The sequence below is a fragment of the Strix aluco genome, chromosome 5 (genome assembly GCF_031877795.1).
Source record: "Strix aluco isolate bStrAlu1 chromosome 5, bStrAlu1.hap1, whole genome shotgun sequence".
Lineage (NCBI taxonomy): Eukaryota > Metazoa > Chordata > Aves > Strigiformes > Strigidae > Strix > Strix aluco.
In genome coordinates, this window is record NC_133935.1 from 20,155,486 (window position 1) to 20,168,923 (window position 13,438).

Consider the following 13,438-nt stretch of genomic DNA (forward strand, 5'->3'; position numbering starts at 1 on the left):
ACAAGCCTCCAGTCGCTGGCTAAGATCTGGAGGAGCTATGACCATACTAATATTTGTAATAAACCAAAGGGAAAATCTTAGGTAGATATTCTGAAACTGAAATTTTCTCCCACTGAGTCTATCTGCCTGAAAAGCAAACGATATGTACTATCTTCTATATAGTCTGCTTTAGCTATGTGCAGATCTCCAGAAAAGCATGCGGACAGAGGATGTGTCTACAGTGCAGACACCATACCTAGGCTTGGGTACTGGTCCCAGCCTAGCCATGGCAGCAAGGACCTCTGTCCTCAGGCAAGAGGCATGGAGTCCACTGTGTCCCACGCAGCTGAAGTCTGCTTCTGGTATTGGGAGAGTACAATTAAAATTGGCTTGGATACGCCTGCACAGTCCTGACATCTCTGCTGTAGGCTCCTCTGAATAACTTAATTCAAAGCCTGTTACTATACAATAATCGCCAGAGGTCATGTCGTCATGGTTCAGATGAGGACCTGAATTCCTTAAGTGAACCAAGACATACGTTGCCTTTTTATTCCCTTTTCAAGTACAAGGCCAAAGGAGGAAGTACAGGAGACATGTGTTGTCATCTCATCAATTGAGTTGCTTCTTGTCAGCTACACCATTGTTTAACTTGTCACAAGCACAAGCAAAACAATACAACACAGCAAACCTCACCAACTTGTATGAACAGCCTGGAAGTCCAGTGGAAATCACTTAACTTTGCAAGCCAGTGAGCACACGAACAATAGGAATCAGATTACTTTGCTCATATGTTTTGACAACAGCAATCTCATTTCATTTATTATTATAATTCATAAAGCACCATCAAATACAGCATAGAATCTCTTATAAAAATAATTACAGTCTAGTAATACAAGATCTCACTGAAGCACACCATTAATTCCTTGACAGTTAGGGAATGAGCCAGATACTTTGTGCAAATCAAGGATTAGCAAAGTTTCAACACACACATTTCCTTGCACTTAAAATGTGCAAGGAGCAGACCCTATTAAAACAGCATTTCACATTATACTTTAAAATGATGGCCACTTAGGCAGATTTCTGTACTTCAAAAGACAGCTATCTATTACAGTCTAGGATAACTGAAAAAGAAATTCCTATCAAATTGCTGTACTGCTGTATGCAGGGAGCATAAAATAGTTGCTCTTTCTTATAGCCCTCAAGAAAACCCACACTTTTATTCAAAATGAGGTGTCACCAGTCTCGCACAATAAAAACAGCTTTACTACAACACTGAATTGTCTTCCACTTTGCTACTGAAAATATTTTGCACAGCTAAAGCAACATTTTCTGAACCTACCACCTAGCATTTGGGACATCTCCATATGGGCCTCAGGGTTATATTACCTACCTCTGTGTGTTTAAACTGCTTCTGTTTCTACGCAGGACGACTTTGTGGCTGGTTTTAAAATAGGATTTCCCTAAAACTAAAAAAAAAATAAAAAAGGCTGGTGCCTTTTCTTCTTGCTGTTTAATGATGTTCAAAGTTGTCTGAAACTTTACTTACACATAACCATAAAGGACTGAATCAGTTTCCTGCTTTGCATCATTCCTGGTTTAGAAGTCCTTGCACTGCAGCCACCATGAAATCATGCTGCCCATGATCCAGATTTGTGCAATCTCTCTAATGTGTTAACTGAGTAGGTCTTCATAACATCCCTAGCAATTTAAATAAGCATTATACTAGATACTAAGATACAATTAGAACAGATCCCTTGTTATAGGCAGTTTGACAGTCCAACTTAGTAAACTAGAACCTCCTAAAAATCACCAGAAATACTTAATAACAATATTCACATCAAGCTTTCATAACGAGCAATTAAGACTGCTGAAAGAACTCACAGAAGGTGTTGCATTTTTCCAAACTTTTCCATCTTATCTCAGATGTTTACAGTAAAAAGAACAGAGAAGTTTTCTTCAAAGCACAATTATTATCAGTCCTCTCCAACATTGCAACAGCATAATATTCTTCTTATAATGCAATGAGTAACCCCCTCAGATCCTCAGGAGATCTTAGCAAAATAATTGTTCCCCCTCACTGTTCCTTTGTTATTTATTTTTTTTTCTTACCCTTATTACTTCAGGCAGAAATGACTTGGAGATACTATCATCAATTTACCAAAACAGAATTCCCCTACATTTATTTTCTCTTAGGTTAAAGTTTTACAATAAATTGTACATTAGACCTAAATCAAATGATTTTCTACCTTGCTAAAACTGACTGGCCCACTACGTCTTCAGTTTAATTTTCCCCCCAATCTCATTTTACTACCTAGAAGAGAAATTAATCTACCTTCAAGCCTGTTGGAATCAATCTTCTTTTCTCTTTCTCACAATTTATAAGTCAGAGGCTTAAAAAGTATTCACATCCTCTTTTAACAAGCTGGTTATGTGAGATAAGCACAAGAACATAATAAAAATAGCTCAGCATTAAGGTCATGGATGTTTTACAAAAGTAGACCCAAAAAAAAAATCCTAAAGGCTAATTGTGATTTATACCACATCTCTTTTCCTATACTACCAATTATTAATCATCTCTAAAAGATCCCTTCTTTTACATGTCAGTGTCACAAATGCAACTGCTGTCCACTCACTCCTCATCCACTGCACAGCACAGACCACCTCTCAGCTAGCCCTGCAACTTGTAAATGCTAGCATACTGCAGAAAAGGTTTTATTCTTTTCCAGTTATGGACTTTCACTTTTTTTTAAAAAACTTTTTTTTTCTTTAAAAAGAAGTCCTTCACAAAGACTTCATAGTTGAAAGCACAGCTTCTCTCATCTCAGCTCTCCCACACACTGTACCTTGGTATGGTCTGCACCACCAACCTCACCATCTCCAGCATTCATGAAACCTTTATCTAGAACAACAATAATACAACCACCAGTACTGAAGCTTTTATTACTGCAATTACAACAAAGCAGCTGGTGGCAATAATAATACTACTTAGCATTTATATGGTGCTTTATATCTTCAAAAGGCTGTATAAACACTTGCTAATTAAGCCTCACAGAATTCCTGAGAGACAGATATATTTTTTGTTTATAAATAGGAAAACTGAGGCAAAGAGACAAAACAGCTGTCTCCAAAATCAAAATCTTTAGGTGATTTTAAAAACGGGAATGGAGATCTCTCTGGACAGTAAGAACTTTCAGAGTTATAAAAGTACAGCTTAAAATACTCAAAGAATCCAATGGGACATAAACTCTCATGCTCTGCGCATCCTCCCCCTCCAAAAAAGTCAGCAAACACCTTCCCCAGGAAGACACGGTTCACTGGTGCCAGCTGCTCTAAGCTACTCTCTGCTGTGGAGCACAGAACACTGGACTGTACAGGCCAGCAGGACCATCTCATCTGCCAAACCCCCAACCTGGAAGTCCGAGCCACTCTGAAGAAGTCAAACTGTTGATAAGCTGCACAAAACTGTGACTTCAATCGGTCACAACCAAGACTGGGCCTCAGCAGCAACTTGTCTCTCCTCCAGGGCTGTATTCTGCTCTGTCACTATTTAAGAAGCATATGAACAGTTCTTCTTCTTGCATGTCAACATTTACCTTTAATATAAAAAGTGAGAAAAACTGTAAATTCTAAGTAGAAAAGAACAAATGTCACCACGTATTGAAGGCACTTCTGAGAATATCTTACATTCATATTCAGTAAGACATTGACTCAACAGACTTTTTTTATGTGCTCGAGACACCTCATTCACATAGGGAAAACAAATGCCTACATGATCTAACACCTTTTATTCAGGTCCTGAGCTCTAGAAGTGCTTGAAGTGAGCTTAAAATTATTGCCTAGGCAAAATATATAGCGTTAAACCTTTAGAGAAGGCATTACTTTTAAAACCCTACCCCACAAGGACTTCACTACCAATGTAATTTCACATACAATATGTCCCACTGAGATCAAGAGATCTGAAATGCATTTCAGAAGACACTGGAATAAAGACTAATGACACAAAAGGGCAAAAAGAGTTGGTTTGTGAGCAAGAAAAAGCTTTACTGCAAGAAGTGTGTAAAGTGCATTCTGTGAAACTGGACATGGAGCACTGTCTGCAACCAAAGAGTGAAGTAAAACAAAAAGGGTAGGGAAAACTTAGCAGATAAATAAAGAAACAGAAAGAAAAAAAACCAGGAGACTAAACTTATATCAAGGCTCAAGAGCAGGACAGACCAGAATACAGAAGATGGTGGAGAAACATGGCTCAGGCAAGTGGAGAAGGAAGGAAGACACTAAGAGCTCACCCAGAGGCCAGGTTGAGCAGGGAGAAGAACAGACACCAAGGCTGAAGGTAAGGCTCAAAGTACAGCAGTGCTTTTAGTACAGAAGCAGCCATGAGAAGGGAAACAGTGACTGAGATGGAGAAGCTATGTTTGTTTCTTGGCAGTGGTAGGACATTTGTCACACAGGGGTGATTTACCTCATGGACACTAAGGTACAAAGTCCAGATTCCTCACTCTGTCCTGCCCTCTGTACATGAGATAGTACTAACAGGCTAATTACCAGTATGCGTGGATTTGTTAGCCATAACAAAGTTTGCAGCTAAATAGGAACAGACTCCACCCTCTTACCTTCCAGACCTCTGCCCTCACCCCTGAACAATTCTTTATCCTTAAATACAGGAAGAAAAGGAAACAGAAGAGATGAAACATTACACCAAGGTTGTGAGAGCACAGGAAGAATTGCAAAGCAATAAATAATGCTAAAAGTAGAGAAGAGAATAAGTAATTCCACTTTGGGAAAAGTGAGGCCGAGACAACACCAAAGTGAAAGAAGAAGAAAAATGTGTATTTAAATACACAGCTTGACACCCAATTCTGAATGTGAAACATAGATGTACATCTTCAACTGAAGGCAGTATAATGCACTCACTGGCTTCTCAAGACACGTGCAAAACCGAAAATTACTTTAAAGGCACATCTATAAATGTCTGACTTTTCCATGCCATTTTTAAAATGGCATGGAAGGTCATCAAGCTGAATTTTATTACAACTTGATATCACAAACTCCTCATGATGTAACTCAATTTCATTGCATAGTCCTTGCTGTATCGTCATATGCACTCAGTTAAAGAACTCAACATGCGAGATGAATGTCTCCCTCTTTGTACAAAGGTCTCACAGTCACATGCTCTAAGACCTGCACATTCAAAATATTTTTGTGATGTACACTGGGATTCTCACAGGCACCGAGCTCTTAAGGAATCCCTGCATCAACCAGATACCTAACTTCCTGAAACACCGAGTGTTACATCCCTTATGGATTAGAAAAAGAAAGCTTTCTCAAGGCTAATTACTCCAAATCATATTTTACACTGGAAACAAAGAGACCTTTGACTCAGGAAATAGAGAAGACAACACCTCAGACACACTGTGGAAGCAAGCAAAAAGAGAAATGGCATCTATACTGGGTCTGGCTGAGCCGGAATTGGTTTTCCCCTGTAGCAGCCCCCATGGTGCTGTGTTTTATGTTGGGAGCTGGCAGGGTGTCGATAGCACACTGGTGTTGTGGCTACTGCTGAGTCGTGCTTACACAGCACCAAGGCTCTTTCCCACATTTTCCCCCCCACAGTGGGACGGGGTGGGCAAGATCTTGGGAGGGGACACAACCAGGACAGCTGACCCAAACTGACCAAAGGGATATTCCATACCATATGACGTCTGCTCAGTGTAAAGCTGGGAGAAAGGAGGAAGGGGGTGGGGTCACCCTTGGTCCTCCGAGGCAACCACTACACGTATTGGAGCCCTGCTTCCTGAGAAGGCCTGACATCGCCTGTTCATGGGAAGTAGAGAATAAATCTGTTTTCTTTTTTTTTTGCTTCCGCGCGTGGACCTTTGCTTCGCTTTGCTTATATTAAAACTGCTTTTGTTTTACCCACAAGGGCTGGCTATCTTATATTCGTTCCCCTCTTTGCCCTGTTGAGAAAAAAAGGGGAAGGGGGGGGAAGTGATAGAGCGACTTGGTGGGTACCAAGAGCAGAGTCCTCAGTCTTCATGAAAGGAGCATTCAGAGGGCTGACTTAACATTAAGCCCTCTCAACAACCCCAGAATGAAAGTGCTCATTAACCAAAGTTCATGCTTCAGGTGAAAGACAAATCACTAGGAGCATTAAGCAAACAAATCTCAGCAATGTCAAATTCTACCTAAAGTTAAAACATTGATAAAATTGTGACAATCTTGTATCTCACCAGGCAACTGCAAGTACTGAAGAGCAAATGGATTTCTCTGATCTCATGTATTTCAGATCAAGTTTTATACAGCTGATTTGGAGGGTATGTTAAATATCGCTTCGCTTTCCTAATGGGTCTGGACCTATAGTAATGAACAGCAAAAGGGTACTACTAACATCTCACTTTCAGCTTCTCTTTGCACATGAGCCAATTTCTGGAAGGCGAGGGCGAAGAGAGGGGAGTACTGATGGGAGAAGCAGCAAGCCCAGTGTCTGCTTTTCTACTTGGTCAAACTTTAAAAATGCTTTTACATGCAGGAGCAGAAATCAAAGTAATACACACAAATCCCCATGAGTCATCCCTTTATTTTCCAGTTACAAACATTCCTGATCTACAGATATTAAGGCTAAGAGTGATACTCTTGCAGTAGGTTAAGTCTGAAGCATCCAGCAGCTACAGCAAATTCCAGCTCCCTGCCCCAAGAACCAGCTATGGCAGCTTCACAATTAAGTCAGCTGAATACAGCTCCTCTAGGCTCATGGAAAGCTTGAAAGCAGTCAAGCTTTCCCTTAGCTGCAGTAGTAATCTATAAAATCCATTGGATTATTAAAAGATAAATCCTTTATCTCATGTAAAACCAATGCATTCTTGAAAAGTAAAAAAAATTAAAAACCAAGTTCTCTGCACAAAACCTACTTTCAGTTACTGAACGTCCGTAACACCTACCCTCACTCAACATATACCATTCTTAAAATGTTGAGTTTTTTCTAAATATTCTGTTGAAATACTCAAAGGTTTCACAGTATTACAGAACAAGGGGTCCATCATTTCACAACCCAGATTTTTATACAGGTTTGGTTTGTGGAATTTTTTTCTCTATATTTTTATAGGGAGCATAGCAATTTCCATGGCTGGTCAAAATGCCAACTTGAGTGAAGCTTTAAGAACAAATGCAAATAGAATCCCCTGTCACACCATCAGTAATGAAGATGGCTGTTACGCTTCAGAAAACTACACAACAGAAAACCGCACAGAAATGTATAATTTAAGGAGAGATGTGCAAATTCCACGGAAAATACTAACCCTGCACCTGTGAAGCTAGAGACATCTGCTAACTTTGTCTATCCAGAATGCATAAGGCTGCTGAAGTCTATTCAGAAAAAGACAAAGGTAATAAAGACAAAGAAAGTAATTTGTAATTTGCTATTTCCACTTTAGCTCTTAACCCTGTGGAGATTCACAGCATGAGTAACTTTAATTACTGAGACAGTGGCATAGAGAGGGAAGGGAAGAAAGAACTGGAAGCATTCAACTAGTAGCATTCAAGGACCCAAGTTGGCTAATATTTAAAAATTTTATTAAAACTGACAGTACAGAATAAAATCAAAGGCACGTGTTAGTGATTGTGGGCTCAGGGTCACAGCTCAAAATGAAAACAGTCCTCAAAAGCTAATGCTAACAATGTTTCCATTTGTAACTGATTCATTTTTTATCCCCCCAGTGTCCATGACACACCATTAAAAACAAAAAACAAACAAAAAAATCCCTCCCCACAAAACAGATGCGAAGGTTGCTTCTTCCCACATCATCATAGTCTTTCCAAGAAGGCTGTGACTAACCTCACCAGGCAACAAGCAGAATTATTAGGATCTCTGAGTATCAAATGCTGTAAAAGACACTTTGTCTTACCTTTCCATTTCAGCAAATGAAGAGATCTGTTTTGTAAACAGTTATGCAAATGTTTTTCTACACACACACCCCAAACAGTCTCACTGACTTAGATGAAACTTTAAATGACTTTATACCCAAGTTCATCTATGGGCACAACAGAGAGAAACCCAGCAGTCACTCAGGACTGCAGTAACAGCTGAAGTTCCCGGCAAAATGTGAAATTCAGATGACAGCAATCATCTATCTTGAGATCTAGGATGAGAAACTGAAATTCCTAGGTATCAGGGTTAAATCAAGATTTGTACGAAACTATGAGAAATTTAGTGTGTTGGATGAATCAGAGTCTAACTCAGGAGTTGAGATAAAATGGCAGCAGTTACAGCCCTCCCTGAAAGCAGGGATTCTAGTTCTGGTAATGCAAATCGTTTAATATTGGAAAAACTAGAGAACTAACACTCAAAAGAAGAAATTCGCTTCTTAGTACTTTTTTTTTTTTCGTTCGATGTGAAAATTCAATATATAACTGCACTGTTAGTTTAGTTACCACTGGTATTTTTAGTGAGTTACAGTTTTAGTGGGTATTGTGTAAATATGGTCCTACTATGAGGAAAAAGGGTATTTCAGGCATCATGCTGCACTCTGTACCACAAAACGAATACTGAGGCTTCAAAAATCAGTTAAAAGCCATCCAATCACAAGCAGTTGATTAGCCTCCTTGGGAACCCAGCTCAGGACTAGAATGATAAAAACTCTGAATCCATAGGGACAAAGGGGACACAGGGACACAGAACCAGATGCTGTTAAGTGAGAAAACAAGAATAAATCCTGTTTGCAAAGGAAATGTGAGAAACAGACCTATCCACATGCAGAACATACACACCTTTCCAATTCTCTTTGAATGAAGATATTAGGATCAGGCCACGGGTGCTGTACTGTAAGTGACACAGCTCTGAGGTGTTAAATGTCTTTTCTTTCTGGCCACCAGCCCCGCAGCAGAGAGAGGAGTCTGGAGGGGTTACAAACCACAGGACTCCATTTTTCTGTCTGGCACAGCTGAAAGCTGTGTCTTCAAGAAAATCTCGTACCTTTGACCAGTCATTCACCTTTCAGGAAGACAGAGTGATGCAGGAATTGTAATTAGAAGAGCAACAAGTGCTAGACACTGAAATCAAAGTTAGCAAGCACTTTATTAGTGCAGTCTTCATTGTGTGGACTTGAAGTCTTCTGTTATCTCACTGTAGTAGCTGAAAAGTTCTTATATATTCAATCTACTTTGACCCTCAGGGCAATTATTCAACTTCAGATGTTTAGATTTTAATAAGCTTTCACCCACAGGGGAAAAAAATGCAGCAGTTAACATGACTGACTTGCCATTTATAGCTAGACTATGGACAGAAAAAAATCAATTGTATTTCACAAATTTAGTTATCACCAAGTGCAAAGCTTCTGTATTTTTTCCGTCTGTGCAGTCACAGCAGAAGGAAGTATCTTTAGATCAATCTTGCCCTCTCTATCATCACTATATATAACCCAGCACCTAATCACCATTGGGTGTTGTGGGAAGTTACCGCCTTCCAATTAAATCTAATGGGATGCTTTGGCTGCTTTCAAAATTACACGCAATCAGAAACATTCATTTGGAGCTATGAGAAGGCATAACTCAATACTGCAGCCATTTTGGGTATGTGACAATACAAGCCAGTTGTACTATTAAAGTCCAAATCCACTGCTACTTCCACAGCCTCCCCCAGTAAATGCAAGCAGCAGCCCCAACCTGCTTCCTTGGAGCCTTGACGATACCTGTATGCTAATAATGCTACACTCACAGTGAACTGTGAATCAAGATGAGATCTGCTGTGTCTCCCTTACACCCTGGAAACCCTGTAAGCTCTTTGCAGTCCCCACTGCTCACTGAGAGGAAACAACCAACCCATTTCAAGCCCGGCCTTGGAGAGGACCACTTCTCCAAGGGCAAGGGTTGCAGCATTGCCATGGGTACTCCATGGAGAGGTCACACAATGCTGACTCAGTATTTCCAGTTACTAACAACAAAACCAGTCATTTTTATGTTCTCCCACGTAAGCAACTTTTGTAGCTGACATATAGATGTTGCACCATCACAAACAAGACGACAGACAGTCAGTTGGAAGGGAGGAGGACCACATTTTTGATCATGAAGGAGAAGCCCGATTAAAACATGATCTACACTGCAAAGGCACACGAGATCTATCATTTGGTTAATATTTCAACAGACACAGCACAGAGCAGTAATACTTTTATCTTCAGTACTTCACTGAAGTAAACAAAGCTGACTCCACCAAAGGTCATACTGCTGCATGTCTATAACTCTGAGGCGTACAAGACCCACGAGCCAAGGCAAAGCACAGTTTCTGAGTGGGAGGATTGGTTCACAAACAACATCCTTCAGAAAAACTTGTACCACCCTTCTCTTGCCTGCTACTAGCTGGCTTGAAACTAAGGTTTAGTAGAAGCTGCAGTGCTTTTCACAGACACAGCGCAGACCTACCGAGGTAACGGGGGGGTTGGAGCACCCTAGACCATGCCACAAAATGCCATAAAGCTGTTTTCCACTGTGTGCCCAGATCATCCTTCGTGTGCTTGGCACGATGTGTAAGGGAGCACATGTCACGGCGATGAGAGGGGCAGAAAGGGGAAGAACGCCAAGAAAAGTTAGCAGATAGAGGGAAAGGGCTGAACAGTGGAGAAGGAAGACAGCAGGGCAGAGCACCGAAGAGACAAGGGCATGCAACAGGATTATCCCACCTGAAAGCTGCCCTTCGCCATCTACCAGCAATACATGCCAGTTTTGGAAAAGCCAGCTTAACCGCCGGAGAAAAAATACCAGAATAAGGACAGAAAGCCAAGTCACCTCGTAGAAGGTGAGGCAGGAGGAGGAAGAAGGGGAGGAAGAGGAGGGCACAGGCGCGGACGTTGCCGTTCCTGGGCAGCGCCGGGGCTCCTCACCCCGCCGCCCGCCGGCGGGAGCCCGGAGGGCAAGATGCGAGCAGGTGCGGCGGCGGCTCGCGTTACCGCGAGGGGGGAGAAAGATACACGCACGTACACCGATACACACACACACACACCGGCAGAGCCCGTGTGCGAAGCCTCGGGGGCAGGGAAAGGCTGCAGCAGGGAGCGCCGTCCCCGGCCGCCGCCGCAGAGCCGGGCTCAGCCCGGGGGCCCGGCAGGGAGTTTCTCCAGGTCCCCTGCCCGAGCGGAGGGCGGCGGCGGCGCCCGCCCAGCCTGCGCCAGCGGGACCCAGGGGGAGCCTGGGGTAATGCCCCGCAGTTCGCCATGTTACGAAGCCGGGCGGTTGCCCGGGCGGCTTTTAGGGTCGCGGAACAAAAGCGGCGCTCAGCGCCCGGGGGAGATCCCGCCCCGCCAGCCCCTTACCTTCCCGGGCGTCCTCCTCCTCCTCCTCCTGCGGGTGCGCCGCTCAGCTTCCGCGCCGGGGGGGCGGAGGCGGCCGCCGGGCTCCGCGCCGGGCGGCCGGGGCTCCCCCCCCACCCCACTGCACCGCTGGGCTCCGGGCAGGGGTGGGCGCGGGGTCTCCGCTCCCTCCGCGCCGCCAACAAAGTGCCGGAGCGGCGCGGGGTGGGCGCCGGTCACCGGGATCAGCGGCGGAGCGGAGCTCCCTCTGCCGGCCCGCCGCCCCGGCCCGGCCCCGCCGCCCCGGCCCCAGCCCCAGCCCCAGCCCGCGGCCGGGGAGGGCCCGCGGCGGGGCAGCACGGAGCCCCGCGGAGCCCCCCGCGGCGGCGGTGCTGCCGCCCAGCACCATGCGGGCTCGGGGCGCTGCTCGGGGTGCGGGGCCGCCGCTCCGCTCCTCCCGCTCCCTGCTGCGGGTTACAGGGCGCTCACGAAATGCAGAGGTACCGACGGAGAGCTGCTCCCCGGAGCTGGACTGACAGGCGGGAGTTGGTTAAAGTGATCGTAAGCGTTCACCAAAAGAAAAAAAGCCACACACACAACCTACCACGGCTCCAAAGCAAAATCCTTCCCCAAAGAAGTAGGTGTATGTAAACCACCTTTGGAACGAGTGGGCTGCGAGAACAAAAGTCTCCCATCCTCACTCGAAATCCCGGATGAAATCTCCCAGCTGTTTATGTTGTTTCCATCTGGCACCACATTCCTCCTGATCCTGACAACTTACACGTGGCTTTCACTCAGCACAGGGGAATAGTCCCATGCACAGATACTATTGGCATGCTTACAGGTAGCCAAAGTCCTCACACTATGCTGTTGCCACGGTCGTGATTTCTATAATGAGCCACTTCCACTCCTAAAATCGGGCTGTTGCCTGAGAATCTGTTTTCACTGATTTCACTTTCAAATAAGTTTTTGTCTTTTGTGACTCCAGAGAAAAGCTAGAAAACATAAATCTTTCAACAGCATCGGAAAGATGAAAATAACCCCCCTTCAGGTAGTATATATAGGAGAGCTAATCTGATTTTTGAGGTTCCGTTCCTGATTTTTGATAGGATTGAATTGCCAATCCTGAAAGATTTACAAACCTGCTCAAGTATGTTCCCGAGTTTCCTTCCAGGCTTCACTGAGATTCCTCACGAAGATCAAAATCAGATCTAGACCAAACACAAAGACGTTTCCAGGACTGAGCCACAGTTATCCACACATAGCAACAGGTCCTCTATGCTACAAAGTTTCTGTGATTCCAGGCCCCCTTCAAGAAACCCGAGGAGGAAAAGTATAAACTAATGAAAGAGCAGCTGCTTGCTGAAATTTCCACTCAGCTCCAAGAAATGAGACTTGGCAGGTCCTTGCTTTTCATAACACTCCGTGACTCATTTGCAGAGGCAGGTGAAGTCAGAGCCATCACTGCCAGAGTCGTGCCCCTGACAGCTTCTCCAGGAAGGACATGAATTTTCCCAAACACTTTTTAAAAATGAAGAAAGGAAGATATTGCTCAGCTACTGTTTGCAGCGGTTCGGTTGCTGAATCTTCTCAAGTGGTGCTAGTCGATCCTTGACCTGGTGTTTTCCAGCAAATCTTTCTAAGAATAAGGTCTGAGGTCTGCAAATTGGGTTATTTTTCCAGGCTCCCTGGCAGGTTCAGAGCTGAAGGCAGTGGGCAGCAGGCAGGCATGAGGCTCGCTGCCGGCTCCCAGGAACCAGACAGGAGAGAGTAACCCGACCTTGCAGATCAAGCTGGGAGAGGTGGGGCCTCACTCCACAATCCCTTAGGAGTTCACCTTAACCCTGCTTCAAAAAAAAAAAAAAACAAACACCTGAGAGAAAAAGAAAAGCAGTTCAGCCAACTTCCCCTTCCTGGCTCTGAGCTGGCAAAGCCCCTTGTCACACTGCATCTTCTAATGGTTCTGTCTCTGCTACTTTTTCTGTTCCAGAGAGTCCTCCATGAAACAGGAAAGCGCAAAAAAATCTTGTGAAATAATGGGGGGGACGGGAGTGTTGAGTCCACTTTTATGTACCTAAACGAGCAAAGAAATGCGCAGATAACGTACACTTTCTTGTTAACAGGAAGTTTGTTTCCAACAAACCTTCAAACCTTAAAGAATCAGATTATGGAGAGGTCACCTAGGT

The 13,438-nt window shown here is 43.9% G+C and overlaps 1 protein-coding gene across 6 annotated transcripts in view; it reads right to left on the bottom strand.

The window, feature by feature from the left end:
- EPS8 (EGFR pathway substrate 8, signaling adaptor) overlaps positions 1-13,143 on the bottom strand; it is a 141,465-nt gene extending 128,322 nt beyond the window's left edge. For 3 of the 6 annotated variants that reach the window (XM_074826293.1, XM_074826288.1, XM_074826291.1), the window contains exon 1: positions 11,277-11,504. The gene's annotated coding sequence lies outside the window, so the exon portion shown is untranslated. Of the gene's footprint in view, positions 1-11,276; positions 11,505-11,856; positions 12,153-12,394 lie in introns of those variants that run through there. The other 3 variants (XM_074826289.1, XM_074826290.1, XM_074826292.1) reach the window with 3 other exon arrangements.
- Between the last annotated feature and the right edge of the window lie 295 nt (positions 13,144-13,438).